Source organism: Nelusetta ayraudi, unplaced genomic scaffold, assembly GCF_046127955.1.
Source record: "Nelusetta ayraudi isolate G7.1 ecotype Tasmania unplaced genomic scaffold, CSIRO-AGI_Nayr_v1 ptg000063l, whole genome shotgun sequence".
Classification (NCBI taxonomy): domain Eukaryota; kingdom Metazoa; phylum Chordata; class Actinopteri; order Tetraodontiformes; family Monacanthidae; genus Nelusetta; species Nelusetta ayraudi.
This window is the reverse complement of record NW_027466113.1, coordinates 70,053-85,561: the sequence shown is the minus strand read 5'-3', so window position 1 is coordinate 85,561 and position 15,509 is coordinate 70,053. Positions and strand designations below refer to the sequence as shown.

Sequence of the window (15,509 nt, the reverse complement as noted above, 5' to 3'; positions counted from 1 at the left end):
AATGTTTCACTTCATTAAAGTGATCTGCTTATCTAATCTAATGGAAAATTCACAAGGCTGCAAAGGGAAGGCACAGGCGAGATTTCAAAGAGTCTGATCATTTCCTTTCCCTGCGTCGCTGTTAAATTGCGAGTCATCCTCCCGTCGTCACGGTGATGCAGGGCTTTAAGGTGATTATGGCGGGTCCCTCTCCAAGTTCCCTCCCCCCATCCCCACCCCCAGAAAAACAACAACAACAAAGCCTTCCAGCATTTCAGGGGCTGTGCCGAACCGAGACAAAAACTGAGACTGCACTTTGCAGTTTTGACTTTATCGGGGATGACACGGGGAGCAATTCCAGCTGCTGCTGTGCTTTAACAAAAAACAAACAAACAAAACCAGATGGCTGGCTTATTTTTAAGCAGCCACAGACAACTGAAATAAACCCACATAATTCAGAGTTTTTTTTCCAAACGCACACCATCGATCTTATCTCTAGCTAGGAGGTGCTAAAAATGTTCCAAAAGTAAAGCAAGTAAGTATCGGACTTTTGAAGAAATGTTCCAATCAATGAGATCCTCAGCTCCAACAGGGGAACCGAGACTGAAACCCTTCAAGTGTTTGCTGCTAGGCTCATGAAAAAGTGGCAGATAGTTTTCAAGTGAGCCATGTATTGAAACTTTCTGATGACTCATATTTCTCACATTTCATTCGATGATTTCAATGATTATGATTCATCAACTTGGAACTTGATGAAACTCATTACTCCTTTCTGAGGACCTCAAATCTGTTTTAATTTAGGGCTTCAATTAACAAAGAACATAAATACTTTGTGCATAAGCCATTTATTTGAATTAACTATATAATTATAAATAAAACTGACAACATAAGTCATAATAGAGGTTCAGTTGATAATCCAGGATCCTTTATCCCTGATTGAGGAGATTCCCCTGATATGGAACTGATTCATGCAACAAGTTTTCAAGCATTAAAAAGGAACCAAACAAATGTAGTTTTTAATTCTGTGATTTCTATTTCAGACGGGCATAAAAGCTGGAAGACGCAACTTAAAACAGTCGCGATCAATCATAGCAAAAAAAAAAGTGAGGGTTAAAAAAAACATTCCTGAAACAAAAGCGCTGTGGAACAAAAGGATGATGGCAGTTGATGTTTCTTATGCATTTCAATCTCCGAACAAAAGACTTTGGAAAGGTTACAGATAATTACGCAAAATTAATTGGAAGTTAATTCTGCGATTCCTTTGTCTCCTAAGCATGAACCCCCCCACCGCAGCCATGCGCCAGTGGAGCCATGTGGTTCCGGCTGACACGAGGGGACCTTGTCTCCTCCTATCTCCAAATCAGGACATCCTTGTGTGAGGATGTTTTCCCTGCCGAGCTTCATTAGGCTAGCCTTGTGTTTCAGCTTAATTGTCTCTGGGCGTGCAGAGCATCCTGACAAACACTATCAGCATCCAAGCATGTAATGGATTGAGCAGAATTCTTTCAGACATGCAGGGGGGCATTGGTGGTGGTGTGTGGGGGTGGGGGGGGGGGGCAGGTATCACCCGTGCTTGGGTTTGCTGAGAGCCGCTGGCCATAAAACGGCAGTGACACGGCGTGCTCGGCCTAGTTCGGGGCTGATGGAGCTATTTCTCAGAAAGCAGAGACGGGAGAAGCATGTAGCCGGCCAATGGCTACTGCCACAACTGCAAACAAATCAGGCCTAATAGTGCAGAATCTATCCAACGCATTAAATCCATCCAGTTTTAGATGCGCATCTATTCCCTACCCACTGCGTAAGAGATGACTGATGAGAAGAGGTGGTAAATAAAGATACGAGCTGCGCTCGATCCAGGATGGAATGCAGGGTGTGTGCGGGAGAAGTGAAGTATTGATCAGAGGCAGGATTAGCTGGGCCAGCACGCAGCTATATCAGCAACAACCGAGAGGAGGTACAGAGGTAAGAAAACAACATATTGAGCAGCCACATAATACAGCAGGTATGGCTTGTGAAAAGCTGCTCATAAGAAATTAGATGGCATCGGCTAAACAGTTAATACAATATGGTCTGTTTGCGTAACAAAGCAACAATGTGGGCACAAAACCACAATTTCTACATTTATAAATATATAGTTATATAAAATAGTTAAAAATAACTAGTGGTTTTATTAGGTGTTGAATGATGCTATATAGTAGGTAGGCCACAGTATTGCATCAGCGCAATTGAAGAGTAAAGTCTAGATAGAACATGGATTTAATCTGGGTTCATGATATAACACTGACATCCCAGCTTGTGTAAGGCCTGAGTGACATCAAGAGTGGTGTCACCAAAGATGCTATAACCTGATGAGATGAAGCAGGTCAAGCAAGCTGAGAAAACCAACACTGCATCAGAATGATCATTACTAGATGAAAACTGCTCACAAAAAACAAGTGTATGTATAATATGTAAGATTATTTGGCAGAAACAAACCACTAAATGCTGCTAAAACGGACACGTTGGCTCTTTCATTTTTGGAAGCCAACTACCTGAATTCATCTGAGAGCAATATATATGAGCAACCATAACAGAGTTCTAAATTAACCAGTCAAAATCATAAGGAGCACATTTTAGAATTTGAAACTTGTTTAACATTCCTGATTTCTCCTTCTCCAAAATAAGTGTTGACTTGTTTGTTTCACTGCTTTGCCTATTCCAGAAAATCATGGAAGTGTAAGCGGTGCAAATTGGGTATGAACTGGATATACTGGATATAAAAAGTCAGTCTTAGGCAACTGTATGGCACCAGTTCTGATCACTGGTTTAATTTAGTTATATAGAGTAAATACAAGGATGTACTTCCTCTCTGTGAGATCTTTCCAAACTGGGCCTTGAAACACAGATATAAACCAGGACCAAAATAGGGCCTCAACAACAATTTACGGTCTAAAAACACTCTTCTGGGCCGGAATGCTGCAGTGGAATTTCAAAAGGGGTCCACTTTGCTGCAGTGATATGACTCATCTTCCCTTCTGTCCCCCGTCTGTCCCATTGTCTGTACCTCTCCATTGTTTACATCCCTCCCTCTAGTCCGTCATCTCTCCTTTCTCCCCGACTTATTCCTCGGCTGCGCCTGGCGACGCAGGCAGAGGCTGATTGCGGAAACGTTCCCTAAGCTAATAGGGGTCACGCTGGTCTGCTAGGAAACACAATGCAATTATGAAAATATTCAGTCAATTACTGGCCAATGAGCAAACACCCCCTCAGTCATTTTGGACGTGCATATACGCGGCAGGGCTAATGGTTTGCGATGTGCAGTTGTTATCCGCCCAGGGTCATCTAATCTCCCGTCTCCCGGAGGAGCTCAGAAATGTGCCCGTGATTGCTTGTGTCACCGCTGGATTGCCATGGATATGGTCTCCTCACAGCGAGCGAAAAAAAAGCCTCCACGTGAATTTGGCCCGCCACTTGTCAGATCGATTCATCGTGTTCGCTTTCAGTGTCCAAACACCACCTCAATTGTATTTTTGCACAGGTTTTACCCTTGTTTTCAAGTGAAACCCGAATACTTGTTTGACTCTGAGCAGTTAGGGATTGCTTCCCAGTTAATGTCCTCATCTTTCACCATTTAATGGAGCGTCATGAGGCTACTTGGGGTTTTTTTCCCCACCATTTTAGGACAGCTATAACTTCTAACTACATATATGGTGTGTTTCGGGCAACATTAGAGCCATCGTCTTAACTCATTGCAACAAGGTTAAAACACGGAAACTGATAAACTGTGATAAATAATGTTCCCGCTGAACAGAATGTGGGTTTAGCAGGCTGGGTAAATTTAATACGGGTTATTAAACTTCTTGATTCTGCTGCCATAATGAATTTAAATATGAGATAACATGGAGGGGGATGGAGAGGGGGAAAAAAGTATGCTCGTAAAAAGTAAGCTTCTTGTAAAACTAACGGCCCCAGAATTCTATAAGTGTAATGAAGTTTTTAAAAGATATTGTGGGACACAGCGCAGGCTTAAATTTTCTCTGCGCACATTTTAATTAAGATGGCAGAAATAGGACCAGGCTTTGCAGGCGATTTTAGCAGCGTCTACAGATTTTGAGTTGGGGGTCGGGGGAGAGAGAGGATGAGCGTGTATATTAAAAAGTGAAGGGCCCTCTGAGACCTCCTACGATATGAAAGTCTGCGAAGGCAACCGCTGTCTGTCTTAATATATTTCAAAAACACCGAAAAGTGTTTTCTCCCCCGAGGGGAAGACCAACTTCAGTGTAAATTCTTATCTGCAAAGACTACATGTCAATACAGATTTACTCGTGTCTACCGGCAGGATGACAAACTAATTTGCACGTAAAGCAAGTCAGATTTCTATCAAGCAATTCAATGCATCACCTCCGAATACAGTATATGTATTGCATAAACACAGAAGAAAAGGAAACTTCTGGAAATTTCTGCAAGTGAACTTTGTATTTCAGGAGCTTTGACTCCTTTGATCATTTCCATTTTGGCTACAATACTTTTTTTTCCAGGAAAACAAAAATAGAGTGTATACAGTGAATTACGTCCCATCCAGAACGATGGGTGAAGCAGCTGATTCACATAGATTCCTCTACAAGTGTTTTCCTTAAAATAACTCGTACTTTCAAGCCCACAGGTGCAGCGCCATCTTCAGCGCATTACATAAAATGTGACGAATGGTGGCTCTGTTTAAAAAAAAAAACACAAAAAAAGAGCCGGCCCAGTCAATGAAAGAGTCTATGCTAAAAATGAACCATTTAGAGAGATATCGACGAGAGAGCCTCGCAACAAGAGCCATTTTTTAACATGAAGGATGACGATTCTCTGATCTCGCCACTTTGAAGAGAGAAACACGGCTCCATCCGGGAAGCGCGCAGGCCCCCGAGATTTCCACCATGCCAAGAAAACTACGAAGAATTTCCTCTTCCAAATCTGCCTTCCCAAGTTTATTTCAGTCCGTCTGTGCCGAGCTGACATTTCTGCGTTCGTGCAGGCTCCCCCGTGATGCTTGCAAGCAACCAATAAAAAAATAAATAAAAAGGGGTGGGCCCGGCCCTCCCACAGAGTAGCTCATGGCAAGGTATGTACGAGAGCTGGAGCGCTGTCAGTTTGAGTTAAGGCCTCGGACACGTTCGGTTTGGGGACTGCTCTTTGCTGAGTCACTCCCCTCCGCGAGATTTTTAGCTTGCAGAGACAAATGCCCGTGGAGCGTCAGTCAAAAGTGACCCATCCCCTTCGCCTTGAATCAATTAGCTTCCGTGCAGTGTCCCACAGTGGAACCAAAGGCAATGTACCCTCAACTTAAGTGACGGAGCAAAATTGGATCTTGGTTTGCTGACAGCGTCGCCTTCTCCCCATCGCGTTACGTGGCGTAAGCTTTGTGACGCATGTCATCTGGCTGTCACATTATCACTCTGCTTACACAAGAGGAGGTTGTGGGGAGGGGGGGGGAGGCACTTGAGGCATGCCTATAATTGACCCTGACAGCTGTTTGGGGGATACATTTTGACACTGTATTAGAATTGGCTGAGTTGGCAGAAAATGTCCAAAGATGTTCATAATGTCTTCAAATACTTTAACAGCTGTTTCTTTCATCTATATGAAACACAATTGTGGATTTTTCTGTCATTTTCTCCCATGACTTGTTTCGAAATGTCTTTGTCATAAGCCTGAAAAAGATGGGGGACATGCCCACAGGTCACGGTTACCTGAATTGGAATTCTAAGTGGGGCCACATGGTGGTGCAGTGGTTAGCGCTGTGGGTTCAATCCCCAGTGGTTTCAGTCCCCTGACCTGGGACCTTCCTGTGTGGACTTTGCATGTGCTTTCAGGGTACGCCGGCTTCCTCCCATGGGCCATAAACATATCTTTCAATGTGGCCTTGCCATGAACTGGTGAGTTGTCAAAGGTGTACCCTGCCTTCGCCCAGTTACAGCTGGGATAGGCTCCAGCAAACCCCTGCGACCCGGAATGCAGGACAAAGCGGGTATAGAAGATGGATGGGTGGAATTTCTAAGTGGTGGAGGGCGCAGATTGATCGCTTTGAAAACCAACATCAAGAATACATGTCAAAACACATCATGGGACATCAGGAGCTAAAGACTGCCCCCCGCGACCTTCCTCCTCCCTATGCAATCAGTGAATTAGGTCACATGTACGGCCCACAGTGCATCGCAGGCCAAGTTGACCGAGAGGAGCATGGCTGGTTTGTTGATGTACTCAAGGGAGGAGACAACGCAGTGGGGTCACTGGGCTGGGTTCCTGTGGCTTAGCATGGAAAATCCTCACTAATCCTCCAACCAGCCCCATGGTGCTGTTTACTGTACGAAGGCTAAAGCTATTATGGACGCAGACCTTGCATGTCCAGCCTGTGTGAGCTACAACCTACAACTGCGCCCAAGCAGGCCCCAACACCACTGTACACCTGTACTCTTTTCAAGAGCACTGCTCAGTGTAATTCATCCTCCTTACGTTTCCTTTGGGATTAGCGACAGTGAGGCAGGAAGCCTAATGAAAGAGAGATGGTAATGGCATGGAAGAGAAGGAAGAAAACAAAGTATTCCTCGGGGTATGCACATGCAACCAAAACAAGGAAGGACTGAGGGAGGTGGAGAAGGGAGGTGGGGCTTCGTCACAGCCTCCCACTGGAGTTTACAACAGCTGTCAATGTTTGGGAAGGACTGATATGTTGTGTACTTGGATACTGAACCTGGCAGGAGTCTTACTTGATTTATTGAGGTGAAAAAGCCTTGATTGAAAAGAAAAATACTGCAGCCCACCACTGGGGGTTAGTTCACCGCAATGTTTTGGCCTTACATTAATCTCTGTAAACACAACCAACGTTTGTATAACACACGCCAGAGTCTCATCTGTTGCCATACCACCTGCTTTTTATGAAGATGCATAAAGCACAAAAAATTCATTTGGCAATAAAAAATGTTATTACTTGGATTCACGTGCTTCAATGTGGATTACTTTTTTGTTTTGTTTTGTTTTTTTAAATTAAGAAATGTCCTATCATAAAAGAGCTGGACAGAATGGAGAATGTAAGAAAGTCCTTATTTAAACACATCTTTGTTTACAGCATACATTTTGTATACTCTGGTACAAAAGCCATAAAGCACAATAACAGAAGAAGAACTTCCAGATTGATTGCTGGGATAAAATTGTAAGAGATGGCAACAAATCACTGTGTCACTGGCCCCGTCGTTATTTAATTGTTTTCAAGACTCCCCTGTTAACCCCCCACCCCGTCTGTCTGCCTCTATCAGCTTTCTATCGGTCACCAACATTAACTATTACTCCAAAAACTCAACATCACAAAAATGAACTCCCTGTGAAATACTGCTGCTGCTAAAGCAAACAGGGGAAAGGTTCGCTAAATCTGGACATCAGACAGTTTTGCTGATGACTGTCACTTCAAATACGAATGCCTCCATGCCAATGTTAAATTAACATTTAGACTACTACCGCGCCAGTATGTTCGGACAGTAAGCAGGTTACACAATTGTAGAAAGTGTTACATCATTCATCATTAAATGGCTATTTTTTTTAGATTAAACATTAATTCAGAAAAACTAAATTCAAAAATGTAACAGGACAGTGAAAGTAAATGATAAAGAATGAGCTTTTTTAAAATGACGTGAACAGGGCCAGAGTTGAGAAATCCTTTCAAATAAATTTTTTATACTAGTCAGCTTTTCCAGAACGTAAACCAGTGAACGGAGTACTCCTCAGATGCAACATAAGAAACGGGAATGGCTCAGGTTGCTGACTGTGTCATGCTGAAAAGTATGCCAGGTACCTAAAATAGCTCATTTGGAGAGCGAGACACTGAAAAGTTCTGACAAAGTGCTTTGAAGCTCCCAAAACTTCTGATGGCGATTAGAGGGTGTGGATAAAGCCTGCTGTTATCGACTTATTGAGGATAATCATTTTCATGTGGGGGAGCCTCGCGTGCCTCTTTATTCGACACTGCTACCACTTCAGAGTTACAGCCTGGTTTGAACATGGATTAGCCATCAGCTGGTTACAAAGCTGTGTCTGCAAAGACCGCGGTGCTTCCACTGGACTGTTTGATTTAACAGCTTCTGCAATACCACCATGAAGCCAGACGTATTACAGATAGCCCACAACAATTTGTCGCCCGCTATGTTTCTTGTTTCTCGACAATAAAACAAATGAGAGTCATTAATGTCACAGAGAGAGATGCAACTCACGGGCTACAACTGAAAAAAGTTGTGGTTTACAAATACCAAAAAAAAGGAAAACATCAGTGCTTGGAAACCACAGGGTCTACTTGAGGAGTCACAATTATCTACAAGGGCACACTGAAGGTTACACTGAAACCTCCTATTTACTGACACACAATAGAAGGTGAGAGAGCCTTGACCGCGTCATTGTCATAGCAAGCAATTCCCCGAGCATACAAACGGCATCGACTCATTCTTGACCGAGCATCTTTTTTCTCTGTCAGGACGAACTCTGCCTGGCAACAAGTCGGACCTGATGTCAGTAACTCTGTCCCTGCTCCAGCTGCTGCTGCTGCTGCTGCTCGGGATAACGCAAAGGTGCCTTCACCTCCACCTGCATATGTGTGTGGGTCCCATTAATGAGGTTTCAGAGATAAATGAGCTAGTTGCAGCTGCTAAATCACGACACGACTCTGGAGACTCTCCTCGATGAGGGTAGGAGATATGGAGATTTGTCCAAGCTGAGCTCGACAAACACCGGGACTCATCCTGGTGGGTGTAGAAGCGCAGTGACACATGAAGAGCACGGAAGTGCAGTCGGATTTATTTAAAAAGACCTTTAATGAAGGCCTGCTAATTGAATTTGTTTCTTTCTAAAAATGACGCGTGCACAGTGGTTTCCCCCACTAACTGACTATAGTTCTGTTTCATCCACGTGAATCGATTGGTGACAGCGGGCGCTCACTAATGACAGCAGGGTGAGGGATTAATCAAAGTCAGGGGGACCGTTCATAATTTGATCAGGACAGCCATCATCCAGAAGTGTGTCGGCGAATGTCAGTGATGGAGATAAATCTCTCGTGCAGTGGGGACATAATTCTGTTTACACAGTCCTGTCATGGGAATAATAATTATCAAGGACAGAACCCAAGTCTGCAAAATGTCAATCTTCTTTTTTTTGGGGGGGAGGGGGGGGGGGAGGTCAAAATTTGATTCAGCTTGTTGGAATATTGTCTGCATCCCCAATGTCCCCTGTGATGTAAGGGCGCTTGTCGTTGTGACACCTCAGAGTGGGGTTGTTTACATAAACAACAGTGGCACCTAACAGGAGATTCTTGCTGGATAATTCACTTGCTGAAACAATAGAAATCGATTAACTGATTAATCGACTTTTTAGAATGTTACTTCAGCTTTCAAGTTTTAAATATATGTTGCCTATTTTGTTTTTGGGTATGTTTGTTTTATTCCAAGCTGAGAATATAAGAAACATTAACAGCCAATGACGGATTAATGCTTGTCTGAGAGTTTCTATTTGACCAGCTCACAGAAATGTTACATTTCTCCCCTCCACAGACTGCTTTTTGCAGTGCTTTCAATAGTCAAGAGACTCTGAAAATGTCAATATACTAATATTTTTATTTTGGTATTGTGTGTGGTATTGGCCTCTTTTAGATACACATTCTGTACACTATATCTTTTGCTTATGTTCATATATATTTTATGTTCTTTGCCTCAAGCGCTACCCGTCTCTGGGGTGACCAGGGGGCGGGAGTGTGGGATGTCTGTTTTGCTGCGTTAACAAGCAATTTCCTGCAAACAATCAATAAAGTAGCCGACTGTTCTTTCTGTCCAAAACAACACAAACTAGACTGATCACAAGAGAGGCAACGGGATTTCATTCTGATCTTCCGTCCGTCTTTTCTACCACTCTTTCATCTCATTTCTTGGAATCAAACCAGGGCAAACGACAAAAAAAAAAAGAAAAGAAAAAGACTGAAAGACACAACAGCGTGCATCAGCGAAGCTCTGGGCATCTCTGGACAACAATAGCTGAACATGCTGACCTCCCCTCTGGACTGGATATGATTCATTACGCCAAATAATGTGAGCTGAAGGATGGTGGACAACATACAGGCTCTCTCCACCTTCTGCCCTGAAGGCAGCTCCCCATGCACCTTATGGGGATATGCCTTTATTGTATTATGCAATGGTGTAATGGGCTTAGCTACTTGTTACTCTGCAGGGGGGGAGTTTGGGGCCGGGTCTGATGACTCACTTCATTAAGCCTACCTTCCTCAGAGCCTTCTTGTTTGCTGAGGAGGGAACTTTCCACTCCCCCACATTAATCTGCGTGCTGCCACCAACAAAGTGTGGGGAGAAAGTTGAAAGTCTTCTCATTAACTTGCACAAACAACAACAAAAACGTTTTTCTTTCCATGCAAATGGTCTGGCCAACCATACTTCCAATCCTTTCTCTTCCCTCTATATTTGATTTGAAAGTCACATTTCTCCCCCATTCACTGAAACCAACCCTAGTTGTGCAAGGTTTCTTTAAAACTTAAACGAAATATCCAAAGTGCAAGAAAGAAGGCGGCTCTTGGTAGCAATGCAACTTCAAAATTGACACGATTAAAAAAAACAAAACAAAAAAAAAAACAACGTCTTATCGCTTCACCTGATTATCACCTGCACCTTCCTGGAGCATCACCGGAGGTTGCAGCTGCAGCTGCAGCTGCTGCGGTAGCAGCAGCATCCCTACACAACTATTTATAAACCATCCGAGGCTGCTGAGCCGCGGCAGCTGCACGGAAACACAACACTTTACAAACATTAAAGCTTAATAAGGAAACGGCTGATCCGCTCCCAGCTCACTACGTACTGTGGGAGCCGCGTGGGGGAAACGAGACGCCGGCGGGGCTTCACTACTTACTTTCAGACAGGACATGACGCGAGGGGTCCGCAGAAAACACCGGGCAGCAGACGCGGTTCGGGATGCGAGTGGTTCGGTCTCCGTCCAGCGTGCACCGTGGCGGGGATGAACTCGGCGGTAAACATGCGGAGTCATTTGACCTTCTCCCAATAGGAACTACCATCGGCGGAGACGTAGCAGGGGGGCGAGGAGGAGGGCGGGGCGGACCGTACCAAGCGGCAGGTGGGGGGCGGGATCGGGATGGAGTTGGACAAATGGATGGTGGGAAAAATGTGCGTGCCGCGGGTGGAAGTGGGGTTGAAGAACAGCAGTGGAGTTTATTCATTTTTTATTTATTCATTTTTCATTTAAACAGTCCTGTATGTTGATCAGGGCTCCCAGTGCCGATTAATTCACATTCATTGGTTCACAATGTCCATAGCTGTGACGTTCATGGATCAGGAAAGAGATTACATGATTCACTCACATAGATGGAAAGACGTCATCGTGTGGAAAACAGCTAAAACGAGATAGATGCGTATTAAATGAGGTGCTGTCACTTACGTAGTCTGCAGTGTCTCGAGAGAATGCCACTTGACCAGCAGATGACACATTAAACAGGTAGATATGAAAAAATAGAGAGAGACATTCTTATTTAATTGGTCCCATTTTGCACATCCAAACACATACACACCTATACACTTAGCATTGGCTGGGATAATTCCAGATGAGACTGTGCTTCAAAACATCCCAAGACACCACCTGCTCCTGAAATTGCTGTTATGCTATGCTGTTTGGTTTAAAACTGTCCTGCAGTATACAGCAATAGCAACACATAGTAATGGGTCTGCTTGCTCTTGTAATCCCGGACAGATTTATTCTACAGAGGCAGACCTTGAGACTAGAGGGCTTGAGCCAGACAGGTTGGTTCAAGATTGTTGTATAAATTCTGTTTATTTCTTTATTTATAAGTAAGCAGCAATTATAAAAAGCTTATTTATTACTTTGCTGAATTTCTTATCTTAGTTTCCTGTGTTCATCTCAGGGAGAACTATATATATCACATAGGGAATCACTGAGGTCAAATCTGTGATGTGAATTGAAGATTACCAGAACATTAAACTAGTATGTATGGATGATAAACATGGGTAAACACTTTTGCCATTTTACAAGCAGGAAATTGCAAGACTGTAGAAATAGACGTAGTTTGTAGCACGTGAGCAAGGGGAAAAGAAATGCAAAGGGCTGTTGTTCACGGTTGACTATCATGTAATATTTATGACGCATGTAGATTGTTGTTACGTCACTCTGTTGATGTTCAGTCATGTATCAGCCCAAGGTCAAAAGCAGAGCGGCGCTTCTCTCCTGACAACCCTGACGACACCCAGACCTCATGGCCACTGGGCTGGTTACTGCATTGCTCAAGTATAAATGAAGACTTGTTACTGTATTGATTGATGGTGCACTTCAGCAGCGCAAGCTAAAATCGATGAGCGCCACATGGAGTCTTGAGACTGAGGGCCGAGGAGTGATGCCTGTGATACCTACCCGTCCTGAACACCCCAGAGCTTACTCATAAATAAATGAAAGACACTGCATTTCCCAAGAAATGGAGGAGGGGCCCCTTTATAGCTGCACCAAAATACAGAAAAGATGACAATTAATATGTTAATCCATCCTTTAATCTTGTGATCTTAGTCTACAGGGTATTTTAAATCTTAACCGTCACTTATTCCTCCCAATAGTCAGTGCAGTCTTTCCTAACTGATGATAAACAGATGATAAATCTGCTGAGAGAAACAGTTAAATGCTACCATACTCACAGTGGTGATGCTGTTTTTTTTGTGTATAAAATAGGAACATGATAAAGAAGAAAAAGAAAACACATAAATTCCCATTCCAATAGAAAATTGACAGTGTTAGTTTACTTTCACAATGGTATGATATACCTACAGTACCTACCAAAGCTATCCCACAGAATAGCAAAAAAATGCATGGTTACAATCGGGCCTATCAATTAAATAGGAATGCCACCCAGAGAGTTGGGTGGTGTGTTAATAATGATAATAAGCTTAATATGATGTGAATTTAATTTAAAAGAACACGTTGATGTTTATTGTGCTGAATTGGCAGAGTAATAATTAAGGCAATCAACTAATGGTATTGTTCTATTGTCATATTCATCATTTGAAGATATTACAATAATGAAATTAAAAATTGTATTCATTGTGGGTATGAATAGGTAATCGCTTAGTAGTGCTATATACTTTGCCAACCTGAAATGAATAAAGGTAAGTAAAAGGTAAGTCTCAGCTACAACCTAACAGAGGATTTCCCTTACCTAATCCTTTGTTGTATTACGCCACCATTCAGCCTGGTAAATTTAATAAAGGGAAGGCAGCGTGCTGTGCGATACGGATGCCCCAGTTGGATTTGCTGATGGCCTTAGGTGATACAGATAGCCCACTGTGGAAATACCAGCCGCTTAACCTGCTCAATGTGACAAAAACAGATGGGACAAACAGGAAAGGGGCTTTTCATCAGCCTGCCATGATATCTATGCTGCAATTTGATTTCATGCACACGCCCTGAAGTGTCCTGCCAGGCTAAAGATTACTGGGTGTGATGTGATTGAAGAAAAAAAGAAATCAATTTTCAGTTCTTGAACTCTAGCAGAGAACCCCAGTGGAAGGAACAGCCTGAAGATAAGTGACCTTAGAGAATGGGGGAAGAGTGCCATGTGAGAAATGTCAAAATAATTTTTAATTTTTTTATTTCCTTCCAGGCTGTGCTTTCCTTTCTGTCCCGCCCTATATCTGCTGTTTGGAAAAGGTGACCTGTAACTGGGAGTGAAAGGCGTTGTGCGAGACTTCACTGAATGTTAAGGCCAAGGGGGACAAAAAGCAACACCTTAAAAATGGCTGCTGCCTGCAGGCATGGTGCAAATGGCAAAGATGGTGTCAAGGTCACCTGCTTCCGACTCCAACCCCTCATCTCTGCACACCAGGAAAGGGAAGATGTTACCAGTAGCTTTAGGGCAGACATTGCTCATTAGCAATGATTTGAATTGCAAAGTTTAGCATGTGTGATTTGCAGAGAGCATTTCATTTGTGTTTGTGGCCACTAAAGGTCATACTTGCTAACTTCATGTTAATGCCAAACAAACAAAAGCTCCCAGTTATTTATTTATTTATTTATTTATTTATTTATTTTATCATGCAACAGCATTCATCAACACAGTTGCGAAGAACATTTTGCAAATTAATTCAATGCTGACTTTTAAAACACGGTTAATTATAGTAAGGTCACTGTGTGTATAACAGGATTGCACAAGCACAACTTTCCCCCAAAAGGGATTCTATAGGAATATACTGTAGATTGGCCACTTTATTAGGAATGTCTGTTTTTATTGCTTTTTAATATAAGCATCTATTAGGTCCATCTCATTGGAGCAACCCTGGTCATTGAGCTTGAACATCATGGTCAAGTTGACCTGCTGAATAAATGGTGAAGACAGGTGATTTATGGAACACTGAATGTGGCAAAGCTGTTGTTGCTAGACACCAAACCCTGAAGCAGAGGACCAGAATGGTTGTCACCACTGTCAGCTGAGAAGGGCAAACAGGCGGCAATTTGCACGCTCACTAGAACTGGAAAACAGAAAATTGGAAAAATGTTGCCTGTCTGCAGTGGAGAAATACAGCTGTTTTGAAGACAAAAGGGGTCCTACCTAGTGATACAAGATAAAGTTGCCCTTTAATTAAAAGAAAAATAATCAAAAAATCAAAATACATATGTGTATATAAAGAGAAACCAATCATCACAAATGTGTGGGTTTCAATCACCGCCAGGTGCTGAGGGCCAGATTAGGAGCGTGGTAGAAAATCAGATCTGGAACCTGCATTGGTACCCCAAAGGGCAAACTACAAATACATACCGACCTTTTGTCTCATAGTCAGTGATTTCACTTAGGCAAAATCTACGCTCTCTTGATTTACCAGAGCAAACTGGAAGCATAAGAACATTTTGTAACTTCTAACTACCTATAGAAGCACACGGATGTGCACAGGCCCACCCAGAATGAAAGGGGCCCCACCTAATTGAATAGCTATATAAAGAACATAAACAAGCGAATATGTTTTAAAAGACAATTGAATATGTCAATACAAAGTATTAGAATTATTACTATGATATAATTTATTACATGTGTGTACTATTTCATCTGAGCGGCTGTGCTGTTTAGACAGGAAAAGGCCACTTGAGGAAAGGCCACCCCAGCCCAGCCCACCCCGCTTATCTTTTGACATAAAAATCTGAGGTCCATCCAGATATTCCCAGGCTCCTCCATTAGTGATGTTCTGTATCCGCCACTGAGTTGGAGCTACAGTTATCTGATTAGAGCATCCTCCTCTCAATCCTAATTACGTGGAGTTGGAACAGAAGCAAGAGGCAGGGAAGGCCCTTCGTCATTAGCTTTAATCAGCCACGGATACCCTGAAACAAAAACAAGCGCGCATCACCGCAGCTGGCCTGTCAGTGAGTCAATACATGACATCCATCACTTTGTTCTGGTCAAGCCTTTTAATTACTGCAATGAATTCTCTGCATGACTCTAGCTATCAACTATCAAAACAGGCTTTATG

At 43.0% G+C, this 15,509-nt stretch overlaps 1 protein-coding gene across 3 annotated transcripts in view; it reads right to left on the bottom strand.

Moving 5' to 3' along the window:
* The window catches only part of oxr1a (oxidation resistance 1a), a 141,303-nt gene extending 130,290 nt beyond the window's left edge, over positions 1-11,013 (bottom strand). For all 3 annotated transcript variants that reach the window (XM_076041159.1, XM_076041162.1, XM_076041163.1), the window contains exon 1: positions 10,888-11,013. The gene's annotated coding sequence lies outside the window, so the exon portion shown is untranslated. The remainder of the gene's footprint in view (positions 1-10,887) is intronic.
* Between the last annotated feature and the right edge of the window lie 4,496 nt (positions 11,014-15,509).